Genomic DNA, 12,429 nt, shown 5'->3' on the forward strand with positions numbered 1-12,429 from the left:
CAAGTGGATGAGGTTCCTTCTTGAGATTTCTCCAGTACAGTTCCTTAAGCACCCTTCCTCTTGAGCCTAAGACCTATGACCTAAGAAGACAAGTTATACAATAATAATAGATTACCAGAGAAGTATCTTTCCTATAAATGGCTTAGGTAGCAATAGTGGAACAGTCAAGACACAAGACAAACACTCTAAACTCCCATTCAAAAAGGGAGAAAATAGGAGGCATACCACAGTCACCAGTTAATTGCAATTTTGAAATCCATCCCAATACAGATTGCCAGTTCTTTGATTAAAACACGATATTGCTCCCCAGGAAGGATCCCCTATGACTCTTGGTTCTGCCCTCTGAATTATCTTTCCTTGTCTGTATTTGTCAGCCAACATTTGCAGCAAAGTAGTTTTCTCAAGATGTGTTTTGTTAGGAGAAGTTGGGGGAAAAGAGACCAAAAGCCTTAAAAAAATAAATAAATAAAAAATAAAAAAATAAAAAACCTCTTTCTGTCCTTTTTAGTCCAAGTTGGTGGTGCTACCATGAAAACAATCCTCTTAAAAATTCTGTGGGATTTTCTATGAATCTTTTTGGTGTTCATGTCATCAGGCAGATGCCATAAGCATAATTCTCTTCTAGATGAGCTCTTCTTTATCTCAGTTTCTATAAAATGTTGCTGTGGTGCAACGTATGTAAGAATCTTGGAAGCCATATTAGTTAACAGAGATCTATGAGGCACATCTGTAACTTCTGTAGACAGACTTTAGTCACTCTAAAAGAGTCTGCGAGGCACCTCAGATCTTCCTGAGGTCTTTAAAAAACATTATATAGTCATACTCTTGGTTCTTTCTTCTGACCAAGTTTTCCTGACAATAAACCAGATTTGACCTCCACTAAGAAGACTTTTCTTAACTTTAGAATCATTTGCCATTTGTAGAGGTGGGAATAAAAAACAGTTTTATCTGTATGCACGTCCTGGCTCTTTTATTCTAAACAGTCTCTTCTTGAGCACATTCCCCTGCTCTCATATTTTGTCACAGGTGCCAAAAAGTTCAGTGGCACTTTCAATATTTTTCCTGGAAAAATCACTGAATATATTAGACACAAATCACTGAATATATTAGATACAAATACTATTTCCTGTATATTGCAGATGAAAGTGTCACCAAACTTTCACCACTGCATGATCATTGTTCCTCCACTTCTACTCTCCAATACCATTTCCCTACTTTCCTTTAAGCCTTCACCAATAGCCTCCTTCTAGCCCTGTAGGTGTCCACTGAACTCATCTTTAGGCATTTCCTAACTTTTCCTCAAGGCCTTTTAGGATTTCACCAACAGTCTTCTCAATGTCCTTCCAGCTCCCACCTACCATCCAAAGCCAAAACCCCAGCACCCAAATCTGTGTGTTTTAATTGTTTAGCTCCCCATTCCCAGCACCCATATCTGTTCTGGTTTTCTGTTGCTGGGCAACAAATCATTCCAACACCTAACAGTTATTTTATTACGTCTCACAGTTTCTGCCTATCAGAAATTTGGACAGGGAATGGAGCAGATGACTTTCCTCTGCTTCACAATGATCAGAGTCTCAGCTGGGAAGGCTCAAAGGCTGCAGGTGACTTGAAGGCAGATCCTGGCTATCAGTTGAGACCCTGCCTGGGGTTACCAGTCAAAACACCCAAATGTATACTCTCTGTATGGTCTTTCATCTCACAGCATGGTGATTGTGTTCATGGAATACGCTGCATTGCCTTTAATGGCTTAGCTTTGGAGAGTCACATATTCTGACTTCTGCCTTAATTACAGGTATGCCCAAACTCAAGGAAAGATAACACACAACCCTCCCCACTTTCTCCAAAGTTTCAATGGAAGAAATACCTATCACATAGTATAAGAAGTGTAGGTAGAATGGGAGAACTTGTTGCAACCATCTGGGGAAAACACAGTTTGCCACACATATTACTAAAGGAAAACAGAAATGTCCCTACTTATACGCCTCTAAAATTCAAGGTGTCATAATATCTCAAGTTTTGTACCTTAAGAATCTATATTTGATATGCAAATATTTTTGTCTGATTTTAATGCTAAAAAGAGGATTTAGGGCTCCTCTACCAAACACCCCTACTTAATAAGCAAATATAATAGGGCAGGGATAATTTCAATAACTTGTTTAAGTTCCAATTCAGTCTTATAACTTCCAGTAGAGTTCTCTTCCCATTATATATTCTTCTACATTAAGATGCTTCAAATGCTATAATATCTCATCACTCATGGTACCTGTAATACTCAAATTATCAACAGCATTTTCACTCTTTCTGAGAAGCTTTAGAAATAAGGATTATGACTTCTTTTTTTAATAAACGAATTTCATACAGCTACATGCAAAAGTTTTAGGAAACTTTAAATATTACAATAAGCATGCAACTCCAGCAAGATCATCAGGTGTATGAAGCTGACATCTCCACTTAGAATTATAGGGGAATGCACAGTGAAAACATAATTACTCCAAATTTGTTTTTGGATATTTATTGACCTTAAGAGTTCAGAGTCTATAATGTTCCTCTCATCCAGAGCTAATCACTGACACTTCATAACTTGAATGCTGAAAATTTCCACTCAGTTGCTGTCAAAGGTTGAATAATTATATTTAAGGCATTTTCTTCTGGAATGTTTCATACACCTTGAAGAGAAGTGTTGGAGTCTAATTTTAAAGGTGTTCATTTGTAAACAGAATATTTTTAAAGGTCTAATTTCTAAAAATAGTGATATATGAATATTGAATGAAGATAAAACCTATTAACATGTAATATTGCCTTCAGTCTTTAGAAGGCAACATGTTACTTCTCACTGAGAACTGTGCATTTAACGGGCCTGAAGTCATACTATGATCTCCAAATAAATATATTCTATTTAACTATTGACAAAAAATAAATAAAAATCAAGTAGCTGACTGCAATAACTATACCTACTGCTGTTTACCCATTAAGCATTAGACTACTAACCTATTTTTAGAAAACATAATAAAAATAATCTTATTTATATTATTTAATTAAAAAATAAAAAATAAAACAGATGCAAAATAAATCAGTCTATTCCATTACATAACACAATTATTGTAATTAAACATTACTCACCCAATTTACTCATCCAGCCAGTATCCACATCAGAGTAATTTTTTTGACCCTAAACCAAATTAGGAAAAATCATTTACTTCATGGAGAAAAAATTATCTTATATGTATTTATGAACTATTAACAAAAATTGACAGAAGCCAAAAGAAAGGTATGACATATTTAAAAATGAAGAAACCATACATCAAGTGAGCTGATTACTCTGAAAGAAAGGAAAAGCCAATTACAGAAGTTTAAGGAATATATCTACAACAATATGCAATTAAAATCACAACGTAAAAAATTTATAAATATTTTGACAAAGCATTATTTTGCTTATGTGAATGACTATGCAAATTAACAAATAATTATGAAAGCCCTTCTATCTGTTATGGGAAAATAACACAGTTGAAGAACTACAGCAATCCCACCTTATCCATGGTTTCGTTTTCTGCAGTTTCAGTGTTCCCCAAACAACCACAGTCCAGATGCCAACAATCCTCCTTCTTATCTGTCATCAGAATGTCAGTAGCAGCCTTCGTCATTTCATTCACTTCACTTCATCTGAACACGTTGGCATTTTATCATCTCACATCATCACAGGAAGAAGGGTGACTATGGTACAGGAAGATATTTTGAGAGAAAGACCACATTCACTTAACCTTTATAACAGTATTTTGTTATAACTGTTCCACTTCATTATTAGTTATTGGTGTTAATCTCTTAGTGTGCCTAGTGTAGTTTATATACATATGTATGTGTAGGAAAAATCATAGTATATATTTAGGATTCATTACTATCCATGGTTTCAGGAATACACTGGGGGTCTTAGAACATATCCCCTGCAGATTAGGGGGCCCTACTGTAGTTGGAAAAATAGCAAAAATAAATGCATAATATAAATATTTGAGCAAATGTTCAACATAACTAATAAACATTTCTTTGAAAATGAAATCAATGTAATCCAATTTTAACTCATAAAATTAGCAATGATAAAAAACAATAAGTATATCCAGTTTTGGAAATGGTACATTGAAGTAAGGCACACCCAACCACAGCAGATAATAGTCTCAATTGATATAATTTTTATGAAAAACAATTCAGTTATTAGTTGCTTGAAAAGCATCTAAAACTTTTGACCAAGTAATTCTAATTTTTAATGTCTGTTTTATGAACTTGAAATTAAAAAAAAAAGATTAAAATGTATGCCAATACCATTTATTATTGCATTGTTTATTACTAATAAATCATAGACACAACATATTCAACTTTAGGAAATGATCAAATGCAGTCCTGATACAATTATATAAATAATAAACAAACACCTTTTTAATATTTTGTACTACATATGAAATAATATTAATAAGAAATTAATACACAAATATTCATTATATTCTCAACTATATAAAATATTCATCGCAGAAGCCTGAAACACCATATTCCAAAAAGTTGAGGGAAATTCTGACTTTACAAAGGTAGTATGAGAGATTTAATTTGTTTTTGCCTTCTGTTATTGAAACAAATCTGTATCACTTGCTATCAAAAAAGGAACAAGGAGAGAAAATATGTGAAACATTTAGAAGGGAAAAAAGAAAAGATACATCAGCATCTGGCAAGCATTAGTAAAACAGGTAAAAGTAATTTTTTTTTATTTCTTTGTTTTTGAGAGACAGAGAGAGACAGAGCACAAGAGAGGGAGGGGCAGAGAGAGGGAGAATCCGAAGCAGGCTTTAGGCTCTGAGCTGTCAGCACAGAGCCTGATGCGGGGCTTGAACTCATGAACCTTGAGATCATGACCTGAGCTGAAGTCAGATGCTTAACCAACTGAGCCACCCAAGCACCCCAGGTAAAAGTAATTTTGAAGTTCAGTTGAAAAGTTGTACTTGTTCTCTTTCACATAAGAATTCAATAACTGATTTTCTCTTAAAATTCTCAACAAAATTTTTTTATTCTGAGTCAGTCTTTTTAAGACATTATGATGATTATGTATCTACTTATTTCCCTTTGATCCTTGCCTACCAGGAAATGCAAAGCCAGGTGTCATTCTGAGAAAAATAATCACATAATTCTATTTTCTTAGTACAGTTATCTACCTGGATGGTCTAGTGCTGTTTTCACTTATATTTTCATCTTTTTAAACATGCTTTATTATAGATTTGTTATAGCAGATGGTGCCATCATTTTTCTTAATGTGTATAATGCAGAATATGTGAAAACAGTCTGAAAGAGTTGGCACAATGATGAGAAAAGTTGAATAATTAATCCAGGACAAATGTTTTCAAATTACTGAAGGTTTGAAAGTTAAACTTAATTTAATCAATTTTTTTATAAGTCTTAAATTTTGGACTCTAGATAAATCCTAGGCTTTTTAAGTATAAAGGTTATAAGGCTGACTACAAAGTGGGGGGCCAGGGAAACCATTTTCTCTGCAAGAAAAATGGAGCTAATTGCTGGCATGCAGGGCTCGTCAACAGCACCATCAAGTTGAAAAGCTTCTGATTATATCATTTGTTTATGTATACTACTCTTCTGTGGCAGCTCTCTCTTATAAGTGAAGAAATTCTATTCTTTTGTACTAATCCTCTAGTGGAAGAGCTTTCTGGCAAGTAAATAAGTGAGCCACTGAAGTACAGAACAGGGTGGCTATGTCTCACCACCTTTCCTGGTCATGCTGTGGGCCTGATGTTTTCTGTGTAAGGGGATGACTCATGGACATCAAGGCTTGGTTTCCATCGATTCTCTTTAGGAAAGGACTCTTCAGAAATTTTCTTCAGACTATGGTATCATCATTGTCTGTTACCAAAATATGCTGGTCTTTTTCTAACATAATGTGATCCCTTCTAAATGGCAGTACACTTTGAATATTCTTTTATCTCTGCTTTACAAACATTATAACATCACTTCCTTATGTAAAAGGAACTCCATAAATTCACTCCTAAAAATGCTCTTAAAAATCTTCTGAAAGTGAATTAAATACTTTTTTATATTGCTCTCAACAGATGATATTAATGTTTTAGGAAGTTATAGATTTATCCCATGCTTTAATTAAAATACAAATTCTGGAAAATGTCAATGGGGCCTGGAAGATTAACGTCAATCTTGTGAAACAAAGTCCTCAAGGGACAAAGAGAGAGGGTTAGCTAGTAGATGGAACATAAAGTGCTTTCAGCCATCTATACACAGCATAAAAATTTTGGTGCTTTATTAGTGATCATTCAGTTAAATGTTTGTAGCTGTTTTTCCAAAATGAACACCGGTCAGGTTGCTCTGCTATATGAAGGGGCTTAGTTACTAATATCTAGAACTTGGAATTTCGTAAAAAATATTGATATGAGCTATTCATTTTGCCTTTTTTAATACTTTATATATGTTAATTTAAATAACTTCAAACACATAAAATACATATTCTCCTTATGCAAAATTAAGAAATTGTAAGATTGGGGCACCCGGGTGGCTCAGTTGATTAAGCATCTGACTCTTGATTTCGGCTCAGATCATGTTCTCATGGTTCTTGAGTTCAAGCCCTGTGTGGAGCCTGCTTGGGATTCTCTTTCCCCTTCTCTCTGCCACTCCCCACATGCATGCATGTATGCACGCACGCTCTCTCAAAATAAATAAGCTTTAAAAAAATGTTGATAACCAACTTAAATTCCAGGTTCCTCCCCATAGGTACCTAGTATTAGCTGAGTTTGCATCCTTCCTTCTCTCTTTTATGGATTTTTGTGTGTGTATATACACGTATTTATAATTTAACCACTATATATAAAATGCATATATATGTATATATATATAATACTATATATTTTCATATGTATGTAAAAGTATATAGTGTTTTATATATATAATATACATATTATATATATATATAAACACAAATGCATAAGCATCATAATAGCAACATAAGAATATACCTATTCCCACAGAGAATGAGATTTTTTTGGCTATTTTTCTTTCATCTTCCATGAATTACTTATACAAATTTTTTCCTTCATTTTTTTCCCATAAGGTTATTTTTTTCCTTATTGATTTATGAGCTTTTGTAGATTCTTAATAATTTTTGTCTGTGTTGCAAATATTTTTATTTCAAACTGTAAGGTGTCTCTCGCTATACTTAAATTTTAATTTTAAGGTCAATTTTTCCTTCATAACTTTTTCCTATTTGACTTATTTTAGAAGGGTTTCCCCAACATAAAGATCAAATATACATTCTTTATATTGTCTTCTAATAGTTTTATAATTTACTTTTACATGAATACCTTTAATATTAATATTGAATTCCCCAGTTTGTTAAGTTGACGTATAGGAAAGTAATTACTTCTATATGTTGATATTTTATCTAACCACATTGTTGACTAGGTTTATGAGTTCTGACAGTTTGTCAGCTGGCCCTCTGGAATGTATATGTGACAGTCACCTTCTGCAAGTTGTCAGTGACATCGTTATTTGCTACTGTTGTTGTTTCACTGACTGGGCCTCTGGCGTCCTGGTAAATGATAATGGCAATAATGGTCCGTCTTTGTGACCCTCTTTTCAGTGGGAAAACTTCATGTATCATTAACATAATACTTGTTTTTGTAGATTTTTAGAAAGAACCTTCATCCAGATAATGGTAACAACCTTTATAGGCCTTGTTTGCTAAAGAATGACACTTAAGTTTTATTTAAAAGGTTTCTGCAGTTACCATTTCACTATTGTGTAGTGCACTGACAAATTTTTGTGTTTTTGAACCATTGTCACATTTCTGGGATCAAGGCTGGATGCTCATGACATATTTTAATTCCAATGCATTCATTCTTTGATTTTTTTTCCAAATGCTTTAAGAATTTTGCATCTATGTTTGCAAGTTTTTGTGTGTAAATCTGTATATGGTTCTCTCTTTATCAAGTTTTTAAATATTTGTATTTCACTTTTATTGCCTTTTATTGAGACAATCAACTTTTCTTTGTTTCTTTTTACTAACAGTTAAAAGTTACACCTATTCCTCTTCCGGTAGCAACTTTAATTCTTAAGCTACTTTATAATTAATTATAATTATATTGTTTCTAATAATGGTGGCATTAAACTGTGGCATATTATAGCTTCTCTAAAAGTCAAGATTTGTAGCACATTAGGCTACATCCCATTCATCATCCCATTTGCCATCTTGCTACCACCCAGAAATGTTTAATAAATTTAATAAACAGCTGTTTACTAAACAGCTAATTTTAGAAAAATTTATTATAGTCAATACTTATTTAGAATTTACAATAATTTTGAGTAAGTTCCTTACAGTGCTTTTGGAGTCTTTCCTTTTCTTCTTGGATTCACATTCAAGAGTTGGAGAACATCTGACTCTAATTCAACCTCTATCTGTAAGTAATTTACTTTCTGAATCATTCTATGGGCAAAACGACCCTAGTTTTCTCACATAATTGAACACTCATAGAATTATAAATCCAAAGTTGTTTACCTTAAAATGCATTTTTTTATTGTCCTCTTGCATGTAGTTAATCTAGTGAATTTTGAACTGATTGTAATTTCAATTTGACAATTATTTCCCAGTAAACAATCTCTTCTAGTCTCCTTCTCCAGAAGCTTTTAAGATTTTGTCTTTGTCCTTGGTGTTCTAACTTTCATTAGGATGGGTTCCTCTGAATTCTGCTGAGTGCTTGCAGGAGGTATGTGCTTTTACTCTGAAGAGACAACTGTCTCCAATTCTAAGAATATTTTGTTTAATTCTTTTTATGTTTACTCGTTTTTGAGAGAGAGAGAAAGAGAGCACGAACAGGAGGGCCAGAGAGAGAGGGAGACATAGAATTGAAACAGGCTCCATGCTCCAGGCTGTCAGCACAGAGCCAGACATGGGCCTTGAACCCACAAACTGGGAGATCATGACCTGAGCCAAAGTCAGATACTTAACCAACTGAGCCAACCAGTCGCCCCTAAATTTTTTTTAAATAATTCTTTCATTTAATATTACTTTTTACCTCTCTTCTCTTCTGAATCTTCTATTATATGAAGTCTCCTGTGACATGAGATTACTTTAGCTTTCATAATTTTCACCCTTCTTTTGATCTGAATTCTGCAAAAATTCCTCACTTCAATTTTTTTAGTGCATTAATTTACTCTTCAGCTTCAAGGACCATTCTCCTCTACTTAGCTCATCTATTGTGCTATTAAGTGACTGACCAATTTTTATTATCCATGTAATGTAATTAATAAATGTTTAGGCAGTAATATCCTCTTGCAACTCTTTGTGATAAAATATATTCTAAAATGAAATCCTTTTCTTCTTGTTCTAACCACTGTTTCTTTAGGTTTAAGTACTTTTGTTTATCCCCTTTTTTGTGTCTCTATCATGGTGATGAATTTCCCTGAATACTTGGTGAATTTTTATTTTGTGCTCCTTTTTAAAGGGGGGATTCTCCATTAGGATGTCGTCTGTAGAATTCATTTCATTGTTTTTCTTTGCTCTATTGCAATCCTGCTTTTGCCTTAACAATGAATTTAATGCTAATTGACAGAACAGCTAATAGAAAGATAAACTGTATCCTGGCACCATTAGCCTTCTGGGACTCTGGGTGCACTTTTAGCCTTTAAATGAAATAATCAGGTTGAATATTTGATTTGCCTGGAAGACAAAAACAAATAATTTCTTAGAGAACTTTGGGTAGAATTCTAGATTCTAGAACACTAGATTCTAGTACAAAAACAACAGCTACAACAGATGAAAAATTATCCTTTTATAAAAAGAAAAATGGTAGGTATGTTTTGCTTCAGAATGATGACTTTTATTTCAAGAAATTGTTTTCTTTAAACCATTCCATTAAAAGGAGTTTGGTAGAAAAGATTTAGTTCATCGAATTCAGAATCTCAGCTCCTAGTAGATTCATGAGTAGAAAATCAATTTCAATGTAAATTATTCTAAAGTCAGATGAAATTTAACTTTGCAAGAGACACCAGATCAAGCCACTTAATCTCTGTGAACTCCCAGTGACTTATTTAGAAATTGAGATTGATCATAGCACACACACATCACAGGGTTTTATGATAACTAAGTGGGTAAATATATTTGATTTTATTTTTTATAAACTGTAAAATCTTTTATTTAAAAAAAAATTTAAGTGTTCATTTATCTTTGAGGAGAGAGAGACAGCAAGAGCAAGGGAGGGACAGAGAGAGAGGGAGACACAGAATCTGAAGCAGGATCCAGGCTCTGAGCTGTCAGCACAAGGCCCAATGCAGGGCTCAAACCCACGAACTACGAGACCATGACCTGATCCGAAGTCAGACACACAACAGACTGAGCCACCCAAGGACCCCTAAACTGTAAAATCTTTTAAAAAGTAATTTGCCACATATTCAGGCCCTCACTATATAACAGACTGTGAATGTTATTAATTATTATTTAAGTCAGTTTATAATTTATCAAATGAAATTGTAATTTTTTTGCCTTTGTGTATAATCATACATTTCTATCCCATCCCTATTTAATAGAGAGATAGATAGGGGCATAATATTCCCTTGATGTTCTTAATATCCCAGGCTGAAGGTTCAATGGTAAGTCATGTGTCCCCATCATGTTCAAACATAAAAATCTCTTCGATTGCTTGTTACATGAATAACAATTTTTAGAACATCATCTAGAGATTCAGATTCAGGAGGGGTCCAGAATAATATGCTTTTAAAAAGCACCCAAAGTAAAATCTTTCATCAGGAATATTTGGCAAACACTGGCTTAGAGTAATGAGTTGTAATGATTTTCCAGCAAGAGTCATAAGTTCATCTAGGACTACAAAAGGTAAATACTTATACTCCAGTAATAAACTGCCCACCATTTGTCTAAAGTCACCTATTTGCTCTCATCCCAGTGAAAAATAATTTAAGTGCTTAGAATGAACGATTTTTGGGTCTTCTGGAATGTGTTCCACTTATAGTATCCCACGCAGATGAGACCAAATCTTATTTCCTAAGATTTCCAAATAAGAAATAATTCCCTCTTTTGTCATGATCCATTCCAATGTTTTCTATTTCAACTGCCCAAAAGCTCTTTTATACATCTGGCTTAAATATTTAATGCATATAACTTTACTGTTAATAGATTAGTATTACCACCAGAATGCAAAGAATTTTATCTTAAATTTTAAGTAAACTCACACAATGTATCCAAAACTATAAGTCACTCTTCACCATCCAGAAGCTACTTCTCGTTAAGAGGAGCCAAAAAGTTCAAAGAAAAGAAAAGAAAAGAGAAGAGAAGAAAAGAGAAGAAACCTGTAACCTGCATCCACCTAAACATCTCTGAAGAATGTGCTGTCAATAATACATGTGAGGGCAGGTAGGATATGTTTCCCAAGAGACAAATGATTAGCATGAATGTACTGTGCTCAGACCTTTAAGAAAACAGAATAGCCAAGAAGGACTAGAAAAATCATGCAGCTGTTTCCAGGATGTTTTTATTTATAATTTTATGGACTGTGAACTGTGCAAAAAAATGTCACTGGAAGGTACTCATTCATCTGCATGATTGTCTTAAACTCCTGTCTGCAGCAATGATCACTAATGAATATGCAGAACATTTTTAAGGTTCAACAGCTTACAGACAGGCTAGTGACAAACAACCTTGACTGTATTTGCTCTCAAGGCCCTATTTAGGGGGCAAAAGCCAATAACATGGTGCCAATCTTGCTGGCACAGGAAAAAACTGCCTTGATTGTGTTCTTGTCTGCTAAAAAGCCTAGGCGGTGGTATTCAGCTCCTTTCTCAATAGCAGCCTCTTGAACGGCTTGGCATGAACCAGCCATTCTAAGAATGCCTGTTTAAATCTTAGACTGATGAAAAGAGGAATGTATACTGATTTGCTATTAAAACGTGCAGGATAGAAAGCAATATGAAAACTGAAAATATTCATGAGTATGCCCACATAAAATTTCATTGTGTGATTTTAGTTACTGCACTTTGGGTCTGTATTTTAGTTGGAGAGGAGATTTTTTATACAGTTAGATATGTAAACTCACCATCCACACACCAAAAGATCCATGATTGTGTCAGCATAGCTTATTTTTAAAAATTTTTATGTTAAAACATATCATACACATAACGAATAGTGCAAAAAATATAGGGGCCCCTGGGTAACTCAGCTGGTTAAACTTCTGGCTCTTGATTTCAGTTCTGGTTGTGATCTCAGGGTTTGTGAGTTCAAGTTTCAAGTAAGTGAGAGAGAGGATTCTCTCCCTCACTGTCTGTCCCTAACCCACTCATGTGAATGCATTCTCTCTCTCTCTCTCGAGATAAATAAACATTTTTTTAAAAGAGAATAGTGCAAAAATATAAATGTACGGTTCAATGAAAGCC

General features: G+C 33.9%; 1 long non-coding RNA gene across 4 annotated transcripts in view; it reads right to left on the minus strand.

Moving 5' to 3' along the window:
• Window positions 1-12,429, minus strand: part of LOC123379940 — a 216,285-nt gene that overhangs the window by 135,265 nt on the left and 68,591 nt on the right. For all 4 annotated transcript variants that reach the window (XR_006585025.1, XR_006585023.1, XR_006585024.1 and 1 more), the window contains exons 3-4: window positions 3,528-3,711; window positions 3,121-3,169 (exon numbers count right to left, since the gene is read on the minus strand). This is a non-coding gene — a long non-coding RNA (uncharacterized LOC123379940). The remainder of the gene's footprint in view (window positions 1-3,120; window positions 3,170-3,527; window positions 3,712-12,429) is intronic.

This window comes from Felis catus, chromosome C2 (assembly GCF_018350175.1).
Source record: "Felis catus isolate Fca126 chromosome C2, F.catus_Fca126_mat1.0, whole genome shotgun sequence".
Classification (NCBI taxonomy): Eukaryota; Metazoa; Chordata; class Mammalia; order Carnivora; family Felidae; genus Felis; species Felis catus.